This window comes from Lygodium microphyllum, chromosome 15 (genome assembly GCF_053477565.2).
Source record: "Lygodium microphyllum isolate KBCC chromosome 15, Lygodium_microphyllum_v1.1.10, whole genome shotgun sequence".
Lineage (NCBI taxonomy): Eukaryota > Viridiplantae > Streptophyta > Polypodiopsida > Schizaeales > Lygodiaceae > Lygodium > Lygodium microphyllum.
Window position 1 is genome coordinate 142,898,706 of NC_141149.1, and position 14,456 is coordinate 142,913,161.

At 40.8% G+C, this 14,456-nt stretch overlaps 1 protein-coding gene and 1 pseudogene across 1 annotated transcript in view; one reads left to right on the plus strand and one right to left on the minus strand.

Annotated features, from left to right (window-relative positions):
- The window catches only part of CPISCA (chloroplast-localized ISCA-like protein), a 43,983-nt gene that overhangs the window by 393 nt on the left and 29,134 nt on the right, over positions 1-14,456 (plus strand). The window lies entirely within an intron of this gene.
- LOC148025163 (uncharacterized) lies at positions 2,230-2,937 on the minus strand (annotated as a pseudogene).

Below are 14,456 nucleotides of genomic sequence, written 5' to 3' on the forward strand. Positions count from 1 at the left end.
CACGGTTAGCTGACTGAGTTTTGTATGCTAATCTTATATCTCATGTGTCAACCTTTATTTTGCGCCTAGTTATCGTCTCGTTTCATCATTAAGCTGAGAACTGTGTCTGCCTAAGTAGATGAGAACGAAAAGAACTCGGATCCTGGGGACTCGGTGGCACTTATTGTGCAACTGCTCCTATATTGTAGTGTGGCATGATCTAATTCATGATTTGACGCCCAGTACTCTAATTCTGGATGTTTCTGATTTTCTTCCAATGGTCGTAGGTTTGAATTGTTATCATTGGTGCATGTCAAAGTGCGTCTCACAAATTTGTGGATTGCTCTGAGAATACATGAACAGCATAACTAACTAATGGGAGGGATAGATAGACAATACCAATTTTAGGGTCACACCCCTCTTCTCATAGAAGACGCCAGGGAGGTTATCCTTTGGATGGAAACTTTCTACAAGTAAAGCAGGTCGCAACAGCCATACAATTGTGATCGGCAGATTAGTGTTCTAATTGCTTGTGGACTGTTTGCGTATGTCTGTGGGGGGCATTGCTGATCAAGACGAACTGTGACTATTTGGGATTGTTGTTGTACTTGGAGGCTTTTCATCATGCATGTGAGTTGATTGTGGTTTCTGATTTTCAGTCTAGTTGTTCATGGAGTGGTTACACATGTCGAACAGAGGGCTATTCAATTCCTGTGCCATTAAAAGATCATCTTGAACATCAGTTTTCAGCAGATTTCACACTACAAACTCGATGTGGGAACAAGAGCACTATATTGTGCGAGGAATCATTTGCTTGTCTTTGTTGGTACCTCAAGAGAAAATGCAGAATTGGTATTCACTTTTGGGCCTAGGGAGGAATGGTAAGAGTAAGTATCAAAGAAGGTTGAATCCAATGGTGTGTTGTGGGCAAGATAGGATAACAGTTCCGCTCTCAATTGATTATGATCTGTCGCTCGAGTAGAGGCTTTTAAATATATTTGGTTAAGAACCATTGGGTCCACTGGAGGATTCTAGGACGCTACAAAGTAGCTTTCCACTTGAGAAGTGTAAGCGTGAAACACTGCACCAATTTGCATTTCCAAATGATGGACATACAAGGCTGCTTGTAGGACAACCTACCCAACATACCACAAAAAGTCCTCATCATTTGGTGAAACAAAATCTAGAATGGAGGAATCTCCAAGGACTTGTTCTTAGATTAAAGTGCCAATTCCATATTTTGTGACACTATTTTTGTGCTCCCTCCATACGGTTTTGGTGAGTCGAATAGCTTAAATCATGCAATGATGCAGAGGATAAAGTTTGTATGATGTAGACTTACCGCATTAACAACAAAGATAGGTGACATGTTATCTGCCCTTGTATACACCCAAAAGGACACTGATTTGTGTCGAAGTGCAAGCAACTGCTAAGTATATCTACATGATGTATGAAGCACTGGGAAACAATTTTTACAAGAGTGATTAGGGTAGCATGATGGACTTAATTATGACCAGATATTATACTACTTGTATTGTGGGTCAAAGTTTTGGTCAAGTATTTTACATAGCATACAATTACAAGTTAGGAAAAACTTTGGTAAGTGAGGCTTTTGCTGATGATCCCCTTGGTGGGCCTGGCCCAAAAAAAAAGAAAAAAGGCGAGTTACCAAAGCAACTAAAGATCACAAGAGAAGTGTGGATACTATAAAGCAACTAAATGATTAAAACCGCGCAAATAAGGGCTGAATCATGGGACAATGGAAGAATTCCCCCTAGCTAGTAGTTTATGATGCCCGAGGTAGTTGAAGCAAGCGTTGCTCAAACCTCCAAGACAACCATTCAGTAGTGAAGCAACCACATTTGTAGCGCGGCCTCATCAATGTGCATATGGCTAGGTACAAGAAGTTTTGTGATTGCCAAGGAGCACAACCATGCATAAAACAAGCCCATTTTTTTGGAGATTACCATATTAACCTGCATGCACACATCTATGTTAGTGAGAAGAATTATTCCCTTGTGTTAGGTCTTCAATACACACATATATATTAGTGACAGCAAATATTCCCTTATGTTATTTTTTATAGCAAGCATTGATAGCACAAGCTAACTATTGACAAGTTAATATGTTAATAAAGGTTGAATCATTACAAGTTATTTTAACTTATTTATTAGTTTGATAAAAAAATCCAGCCATGGTAGCTTGGAATTGTGCAAGGATATCTAGGTGCCTATTCTCTATAGCCTCTTATCAAAGTGAGGTCTCCTTGAGATGATCAAGAAGTGCTCGACCGGTTTCGGCCATGTTAGCCAAAGAATCTTCACATTTAGGAGTGGTACGAAAAGATGAAGACAAAGGTTGTTGAACTTTGCTTTGGTTTGCTTGAGAGTTTCCCTCAATAGTTGTCTCCTCCCCCATAGCACCCACATTATGGTCAGAGGTGGTAGATGCCGCATGGGGGAGACAATCGACGGATGCCCTATTATGGTAGTATTCATCCACCACATCATACCACTTGCAAGTGCGACGCCTGTCATTTCCACACTCTAAATTATGAGCCTTATCAATCCTGTATTGACCTAATAATGCAGCCCACTTTTTTCGACATGCTTTAGTGTCTTTGTCAAAGTCATGGTAAGTAGAGGACAATTTGTCTGCTACTTTGGCCCAAAGGTTCACACCTTGTTTTTGGGGGTTTTCAAATTCCTCATTTACGTCGCCTCAAACATGAATGAGTTGGTTGACCCAAAAATCCTTCCACTTGCCTTTCCCCTTGGTGTCATTGTCATCATCATTGATGAGGTCCACTACACCTTTCTCCTTTGTAGCACATTGCTTCTTTGATGAAGCACATTTTGTCACTATACTATCGAGCTCTAGGACCTTCTTCTTTGAAGGTTTGGCATAGGGTTTCGAGGGTTGAGAAGCCATTGGGTTCGGACTAAGACCATTCTCCATGATTTATGAAGTAGATAAAGATGCTTGAGGAGAAGGGCTTGGTGGTTGAAACCAGCCTTCCTTCAAAAGATGGGTGGTAAATCCTTGATTACAACTTAATTACAGTAGCAAACAATAAATGCAAATCTGAAAATACAAATTTACCTATTGATCTTGGACAATGCACACTTGATTGGCCCCAAAATTGACGCCCCTTTCGGTATTTCTTTAGCTTTATTGAAGAAAAAGTTGATTTACAATGGGATTCTCCCAATTCCTTTTGGTATTTCAACTCCCCTTGTTGTCCAAAGTGACAAGCAAGTCTTCAATCTATTTTGCCCATTGATTCGGGCACTTAGTTGGCCTTTACCCACTTTATAGACGATGGAAATGCCCGAAATTCAATGGTTGGCTAGTTCTCCACCTGAATTCAGCTGGAATTTACCTTTTGCCTCGTTGAATCCAAGTCTTGGAGCTTTCAATTTTTGGCATGCTTCCCAAGGCTGTTGCAAAACCCTAATTTTTCATGTAAATTAGGGTTTACAGCAGATAAATTTGCAATTTCTCAGCCTCCAAGGGTCCAAATGCTGAGATCTTTGGAGCAAGGTTGTGAACTGGCTGGGAGATGAGAGGGAAAGTTGTAGAGAGAGAAAATTCAGAGTTTTGTCGCGAAGAATAACTGAAAATCAGCCACAACAGCATGTAGATGCAAAGAATTGAAGAAAATCGGTCATTTACTACTGTTACCCTACCTCAACAGCCTATAGATGCTGTCTCATGCTGTTGATTGGTCTTCTTTTGCCCCTAGCTGTCTCAAAAGGTCCTCCAATGGCTGCAAATCAGACCAGCAGCCTCCCCTCTCTCTCTCTTATAAGCTGAATTTATAAAAATGTCTCTCCCTAGCCTCTAAAGACGTATTTCAGTCTTGCATGGGCATTTTTAACAAGTAGTAGCCTTCCCAAATGGTTTTTCCAGCATTTTTCATAATTAAATATTAATTTTCAGCCTTTAAATACTGAAAATTAATCTAATAATTATTTCGATGCCTTGAAAAATAATTTGACTAGCCAATAATTAAATTGGCTAGGCAACTTCCATTCCTGAGTGTCTCTGCGCCATCTTTGACCATCAGATTGGCGTTAGGTACCATTAAACGATACTTCTCTAGTGTCACCAAGTGACACTTATGGCCAAATGGATGACCTAGGCCAATAACTGGCACAAGATACCACCAAGTACTTGTGCGGCATAACTTATAGCAACTTTTGCCTTTGACATCCCGTGATTTCTTCCGGTTCCAGGCTCGTAAATTTACTTTAACCCTAGTTGCACCTCACATGTGGATCATTTATTTAATCATGTGATTAAAAATTAATCCACATGTTAGGTGAGGTTTCAAAAATATATGTCCTCATGACACAAACCTCCACTAGGTTGTAGGCTTGTCTTTCCCTTAAGTATTGCAATGCTTTATACTTTCACATTGTTGCGATTCCAACTTAACTAATACGCAACAATGCATTCAGAAACATTTTTGTTTGCCTACTTTGGACCATTGTAATGTGACTATGCATGGAAAATTGCATACCACCAGCCATACCAAGATACATTTTCCCACCATTGCATGGATTACTAGCAGCATTTTTCCTCATGACTAACACTATATGGAGCATTTGCACGACTACCATGAGTCCCAAATACAGTGGGTTGTATATATGCATTGCCAAACTTGCCACTTTGTTCTCTAGGATCATGCCAACATTGTTATACATGGGGTTATGCATATTACTAGCCATACCCAAATACATTGAGCCTTGTGCACCGTGCATTGATTGCTGCATACCATAAGGAGTTGTAGCATACATTCCCATATGCAATCCTAAGGCCACCATAGCATGGAAACTTGTGCCACCACCAAAGTACCTTGGCTGCCCCATCATGCGTGTATGCCTTGTTGTCCAAAAAGCATTGGATTGGCACTTCCAAGTTGGCCTTGCATATTCATCAATTGCCCCACTGGCATCGTTTGCTTATGCTCACTATCCACATTTGGAACATCATACTATTGTATTGGCTCTTTCTTTAGTGCATCTTGTTGTCACGAAGTTCTTAAAGATGATTTGTTTTTGTCTTTGCTGCCCTCTTCTAATAAGAGGTTCAAAAGGCACATGAATTGAGGATCATTTGTTAATTGCATAATCATTTCAGCTACTATTCTTAGCTGATCTTAAATTGGCCATCAAATTTCTCTCTTATTGATCATCCATCAGCTTTAAGAGACCTAGAAAGACCCACATTTTATTCTAAACCAACATTATCAGCTTGCTGTCCATGTTGCCTTGTCCAAGATCAAGCATTGCATTTTCCCAAAGAGTTTGTGAATTTTCAGATCGAGAAGGATCATCCCTGCTTGATCTCATCTCACTATTTGAAGGCATTCTTGTTGCAATGCTCAATTGAATACAATTTCAGTACTAGAGCAAAGCTTTTGACCTTCAATCAGGTATTTTGGGCCCACCAATTTGAGGAAATTGATGGTATCTTGGTGATGGAACCTTGAAACCAGCCTTTCTTCTTGAAAAGGATGGTAAATAACTTGATTTAACACTAATTACAACAAGTATAAAATTTACATAAATTGAAAATGTACACTTCAACACTTTAATCTTGGACATTGGATACGATGTTGGCCCCAAAATTGGCACTCCTTGCAGTATTTCTTTATCTTATATTGCAAGTGGAAGAAGTACAATTGAGATCGTTTGATCTTCTCTGCTAATCCAAGTGTCTCTTGTTGTCAAAACAGACTAGCAAGCTTCCAAATCAATTTGCCCCTTGGTCTGCTTGGGAATTGGCTTTCACCGCGCTCCTTGAAAGACAAATTTAGCCCCCAAATTTGATATTGGCTTGCTAGCCTCTTGAATCTCCCTAAAATTCCTCAATTTCAGCTGTTGAAATTCAAGTCTTAGACCCTCAATTTTGAGCATGCATCTTGAGGTGGCTGTTAAAACCTAATTTCTGCTGTTGTAAAATAGGGTTTATAGTAGAGATTGACGGAAATCTCTTCCTCTGATGGCTCAAATTGCTAGAAAATACTGAGATAACTTGAGAGAGGATTAGGGGATGAGAGAGAATGTTGTTGAGAGAAATTTGAGAGTTTCATAGCGAGAGATGTTGAAAAGCTACTGCTGTCCTGTTGAAACAACCATGGAAGCTGTCATCTATAGCTTAGGATCACGAGAAAGACTATTGCCCCATCCTATATATTGTCATCTGCACTAGAAGAACCTTGGGCTGTTGTCACTTATGCTTGGAGGGCTCCAAATTGCTGTCACATGTTGTAGCACTGATCCCTAGTGACTACAAATCACATCAACAGCCTCTCCTTGTTGTCTAATAGTCTTATTCTCTCTCACAATAGCTGGAATAGACTTCCACAAGCCTCTGAAAACGTTTTTTCCACTTTCATGGGCAAGGTTTGCCATATGGCAGCCTTCTAATCCCATTTTTTAGCATTATCTAGCTTATTAAATTAATTTTTAGAATATTAATTCTGAAAACTAGTTTAATAAATATTCTCGTGTCCAAAAAAATTATTTTAACTAGCCAATAATTAAATTGGCTAGGCCAATTTGTCTTCCAAGTATCCTGTTTAGTTAATTAATGCCTAGTCTCTAATGTTACCACACTGACATTGGCCAATAAATTGGTCTAGGCTAAAATCTGACGCTGAGTATCACCTAGTGCTTGTCAGACATGACTTATCACAACTTTTGCCTTTGACACTCATTGCATTCTCGGGGTCCTTGGCTTGTTACCATGAAATAATTGCCATGTGCATCGCATATGCTAAACAACCTTTTACATTTGATTGATAATATAATTCAATGTTATCGGTATGATTAAAGCATCTTAAAATTTCACGGCCGAGAGAGAGAGAGAGAGAGAGAGAGAGAGAGAGAGAGAGATGCATCTAGTTTCTGACAAGATGATTTAAAGCATAAACCGAAGCAATGAGGACAAATGGAAGGCAACTAGATAGTTACAAAGATTGCAGAAGAGTTTCCCTAAAGTGAACTACCTAGAACTCACGTAATGAGCTAGAGCTTGGAGTGAAGCACCAACTAAGAGGAAGTGAACAATGTCTATTGCATGATGCATTACATGTGAGATACTAAATAGGGTTGCTTTTATGTAGGCTACAAGTGGAATGAGATTGGAGTGTCACATGGATGATACTTGAGAGGACTTGCTATCGAGCAATGTTGTTCCGGGGCACCACCTTGTAGCAGCATTCCTCGGCGAGGCGATGCTGAGGTACTTGGGAGCATTATATGTGTGATCCCTATCCTTAAACGGATAGAGAAATGACAACATCCTCCCTTTGCCAACTTGTGCGCAAGCTTGTACTCGTACCAATGATGGCACCGCCTCGCCCAAGCAAGCGAACACTGTCGGGAGGCAGTGTTGGCTTGGGTGCGACAGGACACCACCTTTGAGCGGATGCCCAACCTTGGGTTATGGCATCCCTTTAAGGGAATCCGTTGAGATTGGCGGTTTTAGTTGGTGAGAGTCCAACACTACCTAGGTCCTTGAACCGGGGTGCTAGGTGCCTACCCACCCTTTGGGTGGAATCTTCCAAGGACCTCAGTCCTGAAGGAAGTAGTGAAATCATAAGCTAGTGGTACAGGGTTCCGCCTTTGAGTCTGATTAGGCACCCGGCTCAAAAAACAAAAACAAAAAAACTTGCTATGAGTGCTTCAATAAAGGCTGAGTACCAAGAGGAAAGATTGTGCAAAGATATGCTAGGGTTTGCAAAGAAAACACTGAGAAGATACGAATACCACTAACACACAATGAACTCAAACGAATTCAAAAGGAGGAAAAAATGATAAATGAATGATTGCTAAATGAATGAATGAAAGAAGGAAGAAATAAAGATGTGGGAGGTGAAGAAGTGGAGAGTAGAGATTGTCCAACTACTAGTTGCTTGTGGGAGCGGGATGAGGGAGTGTCTCAGAGATTGTTGTAATTTCAGAACACAAGAACAGGTCATGAGTGCAGGAAACTAGTGATATGGTTGAAGAAATCCGATGTAGAAGGTTGAATACAGCATGGGAGCAGATTGGATGTTGAATGTTGGAATGTGAAAAATGCAGCAATGTACTTACTTGGCGACAATCTTTGTCTATGGAGCAGCAGTTGTTTACTAAAATGCAGCCACCAAGATGAGCTGAACGTGTAGGTGACAGCTTCAGATGGGCAAGAGATGTAGAGCAGTAGGGTGATGAAGAAAACACAGCCTTCTGATGGGTGTAGCAAGGGAAACAATGACCTACACCCTGCTTGTACAAATAGGCAGCCTCCTGAGGATGACCAGCAGCAGCGCGACAGCTGCTAGAGCCAAATGCAGCATTCTGAGTGGCTCCAGATTAGGGCAACAGCTGTGGAGTATGAGCAGCAGCAAGCACTAGTTATGGGGTAGCCCAAGTTAATGGGAGAACACACAGATGATTAGAAGCGAGAGAGAGAAAGCATGAACACTCACAAAAAGAAAAGGACACAACAACACAAGAATGTAGAATGTATGTGCAATGGAATCCATCCGATGAAGCATGAGATATATAGAATGATACCACTAGGGTAGTCACACAATGATGACCAACAACATGTTAGCAGATGTGTGTCCATGTCTTCATTTTGTATGGTCATCTTCTGCCTTTGAGGCTCAATCTTAGTCAAACGGGGACATTAGGAGCTTTGATATAGCCCTTTTCCATTTGTTCATCTCTTCTACAAGTTTTACATTGAGGTCTTCCCCACTGTGTGACACTTTCTGAGCCCCCCTTGCATGACCGTGATGGGTAGCAAGTGTGGGCAGCCTGTCTCCCCATTGCAGGGTAGGAATTTTGGCCATTCGGGCAGGGAAGACAATCTTTGTGTGGGTTGGCATACCAAGGTAGCTATATTTGGGCCTTGTAATAACATTTTGATAGGTTCAATGTGTATCAATGCAGGTCAGCCAGCAAGTTGGACACTTTCATGAGGTATGGCTATTTATAGCTTGCCCCACTCCATTGTTTAATGCATTGTCTCATTCATCGCCTCCTATTTCTATTTGGTACCCTTATTGACGTATCTCAGCTGCATGAAGGGGCTAACAATTGCAACCTTCTCTACTCCATGTTCAACCAGAATTGCTCCTTCATTTATACTCTCTATCTTATCTCCATTTCTCTTCTAACTTGATGTGATTGAACACATTCTCACATGATATCATTTGCCAAGTTGAGAGCCATTCATTACTGAAATGGAGATGCTGTGTTTCATCATCAACAACGGTCTACTCCTTTTTTCGCAGCATGCCCCCTCCCTTTGTTGCATTTTGTGCAACTAGCATTCCTACAACTTGTGTTTGTTGACATTATCATATTTTGGGATGTTCTGCAGTCAAGCGATCTTTGTCCTCAAGGCAAGCAGATGTTATCAATAGCATCGGTTTGACCACCTGCCTACCGCACACAGAAGATGAACGAATTCTATGAATTGAAGCAGCTTGGACTATCCCTTGATGCATATTATTCAAAGTTCGTTTCTCTCCTAAAGTACGCACCTCCGTGGATGTGACACAATAGGTGTCAAAGTTTTGTGCTGGGTTAAATCCCCCCATAAACACCCACTTGGAAATAAACAAAAGACTCATTGAACAAGAGAGCTAGAATGCTCTTGTATGGTAGGCGACACATGATAGGCCCTAAAGGTTGGTGCCCCTTTCGGTATTTCTTTGTTGTTGTTCAAAGCTTGCACGAATCACAAGTGACTTCTTGTCACAAATTGGCACTCTTGATGCCAATGATTCCCATATGCCTTGCTCTTGAATCAGCCCAAACTTGTCTCTAGTGTGGTGTCCTTAGTTGCTCTCACCAACATTGATCCCATCTATCCATTTACAATGTAACAAGTATAATATATAAAAATATATACTTTTCTCAGTTCAATTGACTGTCAAAAATGACATTGGGAGGGAAGGGTGGGGGATTAAACTTGATCTCACATTGTCGTGTACTATAAACAATGTGTAACACATGGAAATCTCAAATCTAAATTGATTTGATATGCTTTACGAAGCATCGGCCCTGTTCATGTATCAATCCTAGTGCTTTGTGCTAACCTTTGCATGCCCAATTTAGTGTCAAACTAAGTTAATTCAAACTTGCACTTCAGACTTGCACTACTGCTACACCCAATCAACATTTAATTTGTGCCCGAAAACAAAGGGCAATTGCTCTTATCCCTACAAATGCATTCCATGAGGTATTGCCTTGCATTTCCTTGATTTTCCCATGCATTTTCCATGATAGAATGGTTGTATTTCAGCGATTTCATGTGGCAAAATTGATCCACAGGTGCATAATTGCCTTATTGCCTTCAATGTTGATCTCCAACTAACTGTAGTGTGTTCAAAAGTACGCATGAAAACATCAACCTCCAAAACCCTAGAAATGGCAGCTGAAATTTGAGCCCAATTTTAGGGAGCATTTGCCTAGACAACTGTGTTGCATGGTTTTCATGCAATCACACATTGTTCCTCTCACAAATGGAGGAATTTCTTGCGATGAAAAAATGATAAAATCACTTTCTTCCTAACAAAGATGTTGGGTGTAAAGTCCCTTCGTCTTAGTGTATAAAATTATACTGGTGTGAACCACCCTTATTTGTACCCTAAAATATAAATTACATTCTTTATTCTTTGTGTACCATCACAATTTGGTACACCTATCTTTGTGTTCACTCTCTCTCACTCTTAACATTGTTGCTTGCACTTTTGTCTCACACTCCCATTGCGCACTCCCCCCTTCAAATTGGTATCGAAGTTGCGGCTAAGGTGTGTGCGCTTCCCGAAGTTCGTGTGGGTCAGCTCCAGCTTGTCCGTGTGAAGAAACATCAGGTCCTCACCTCTGCTAGTCATGCAGACACTCAGCCTTGTCAGTTGACAAGTTAGGCGATAGTGTTTATGTGCAGGCGATAGGTCAGGGAGGCCAGGCGTAGGCAGCGATAGGTCAACGCAGGTCAGACGTAGGCAGATTGAGTGCAGGCAGATCAGGTGACAGGTCAACAACTGTTTTCGTCACATTTTTTGGGTAGATCCATCACATTTTTAAATATATTTTCTGCAAGGAGGCTCCCTACTCACTAACGAGGGTTTGTGTGTATAAGCACAATTTAGAGATTTGTGCAGATTTGTGCCTGAAATTTGGGGTTTCCCCCAAATTTGATGCTGTTTATGCATAACAGTGACATTTGACACAGAAATCGCAAACATTGTGCACATTGGCTTTGAAAATTTTGGGGCTTTTCATGCATTAGTGAAATTTTGCTCGGCTAAGCTGAATTTATTGACATTGGTGCACATTTGGACTTGAGAAATTTGGGGCTTTTGCAAAATATTGTGAAAATTTGCTAAATTTGCTCACATGTATTAATGCAATTGGGGCAGATTGGTCAGGGAAATTTTAGGGCTTTTGCTGAAATTTGTGGATTTTGGCAATTTTGATGTGTGAAATGCACTTTGGGGACATTGCTGAAGCAATCTTGGTGCTGTAAACAATGTAACTTGAGTTTTTTATCTTGCACTTGTGAGATTTTGGAGAAATTGTAGAGAATTTTTGGCCTTTTTTGTGTATTAGAAGTTGATTTAGGCACATATGTATGGAATATATGTTGGGAATAAAGGCCTCGTGCCTTTAAATGTGCTCCGGTGTGAACACACCCTTAGTACTTGTACTTACACATATATATCTATCTAAAAACCTAGAGATACTCACTCGTCATTGTACCTATAAACGTGCTCACTCTCTGCTACTGTTCTCACTCACTCTCTCTGTCTCTTGCTACGCGTAATGACTGACTGTCTCGAGCTCTGTGCCTAATCCATCACTACAAACTGGTATTAGAGCTTATGATACAAGACTAACAGGTCGTCAGGTAGTCATTGAATAGGTCGTCAGGCAAAGGCCTGTGCAGCTCAAGTCGTGCACAAAACGAACTAGCGTGTGTGGCGACTGGGTAACGGGGTCCATCGACTAGGGAACCAACGTCACGCTAAAGACTAGCAGGCAGCGACCAGACTAGGTTTGAAGATACGTTGTAGGCGACACTAGACGAAATGGATTGCAGGCGACACAGACGAAACGGGCTGCAGGCGACGGTCTTCAGGTATGTGGCAGGTCAGCAATTGCAGGCGATAGCTCTCGTGGCATCAAGCGGTGCCTTTTTTGCCACTCGATTGCAGGCGACACGTCACGACGAATGCTGCAAGTCAAGGGGGTCAGGAATTCGTTTTTTTTTTCTTCAAAATTCTTCTTGAATTTTTCCTTGGCCTGACGGGGGTTTGCATGCATAAGCACAAAATCTCAGATTTGTGCAAAATTGAGCGAGAAATTTGGGGCTGTTCCCGAATTTGGGGATCTCAATGTAAAATTGGACAATCTGACTCAGAAATTGCAAAGTCGGTGCACATTTGCTCGGGAATTTTGGGGCTTTTCACATTTTAGTGAAATTCTTTCAATTTCATTGAAATTAGTGTACGCAGGACTTTGAAAAATTGGGGATTTGTTCAGATTTGGTGCGAGCAAGATGCAACAATGACATCTGTCTCAGAAATTGCAGGAATTTGTGACATTTTGTCCTTGACATTTGGGGCTTTTCATGTACATGCACAAATTGGGCTGAAATTTACCCAATTTCTTGACATTGATGCACTTTAGACCCTGTGCAATTTGAGGCTTTTGCAGTTTGGGCAAAATCTGTGCAGCATTTGGTCAATTTATGTACATGCAGGTTGAATTCCACGCAATTTGGATATCAACACTTGGTAAAATTTGGGGGTTTTGCTAGAATTGCTCTATTTTGGCAAAATTGACTTGTTCTATGCATGACAGAGAAAATGTAGATGTGTGGTTGATGCTTTGAGCATAAAAATTTTGGGGCTTTTGACCGTGTGTGTCAAATTTTATACCCGTGGGTACATGTACAACAGAAATTGCAGCTAAAATTTGGGATTTCTCATGTAATGTGATGTATATGCCCTTGGAACAGTTGTAATCAGTTGTAAAATGCTGTAGCACATGGTTTGGTGCTTCTGAAAATTTATTTATAGATCTGAAATCTGTGCTTCTACGTGGTCATTTATTGCTGGTTGATACTTGTTTGTACCTTGGTCATTTGGGTGACAGTTTGGGTCTGCACTTGCTGGTTTTTTTTTTTTGGTCGTCACATTTGGGTTGAAAATCATGGCTGGCAGCAATGATAGCAGTAATCTGATGCACATAAAGAAGCTTGAAGGTACACATAACTTTGCAGTTTGGCAAAAGCAATGCTACAATATCCTGTTGCAAAAGAAGCAGGCAAAGCCGATCAAAACCAAAGGGGCAAAGCCCGCAGACATGGAATAGGACGATTGGGATGAGTTAAATGAGCTTGCATGCTCAACCATAGAGCTATTGATTTCTGATGCCTTGCTGTTCAACATTGAAGGTTTGGATTCTGCATATGCTATATGGACTAGACTGGAAGAACTGTATGCACATAAGAGTGCTGCAAGCAAAGTGCATTGGCTAAAAAAGCTTATAGATTTGTGTATGAAAGAGGGTATAGCAATGTCTACTCACTTGAGTGAGTTTAACTTAATTTTCAGCCAATTGGTTACCTTGAAGTTCATGATTGATGAGGAATTTAAGGTTACTTTCTTGCTTTGCACTCTACCAGAGAGTTGGGATACATTTAGGACTGCTATGAGCAATTCTAATGTGATCCTTTTGTATGCTGATGTAGAGAGTGCTCTACTTATGGAAGAAATGAATCGGCAGAACAATGCATCCAATGCTTTGCATACTAGGGGTAGATCACAATAGAAAGGCAAAGATAATAGCAAGGGACATAGTAAATCATGTGGCAAAGATGTTGAATGCCATCATTGTGGCAAGAAGGGTCACTTTAAACGTGATTGCTACAAATGGAAGAAAGAGAAAGAAAAAGGCAAGAAGATAGATGATAGCAAGGGAAAGAAAAAGGCAAGAAGATAGATGATAGCAAGGAAGAGGAGGACAGTTAGCCTAAGAAGAGTAGTATAAAAATTGAAGAGGTGAATATAGTCACTCATGACAGTGATAGTGGGAGTGACGTACTCTTTGTCTCTTCACACTTTTGTGCACATGCTTTACTTACAGATATAGATGATGACATGCATATTTGGATTCTCGATTCAGGTGTTTCCTTTCATGTCACTCCTCATCGTGAGTGGTTCTCTGCTTATACAGGGGGGTCGACATGGTGTTGTCCATCTTGGGGACAACTATGCATGTGAGATTGCAGGTATTGGCAGTGTGCAGTTACAGTTTCAGCATGGCTCTGTCTTTACACTTCAGCATGTATGGCATGTACCTTAGCTCAAGAAGAGCTTGATTAGCACAGGGCAGCTAGATGATGATGGTTTTCATACCACCTTTGGTGATGGAAAATGGAAGATGTGTAAGGGATCT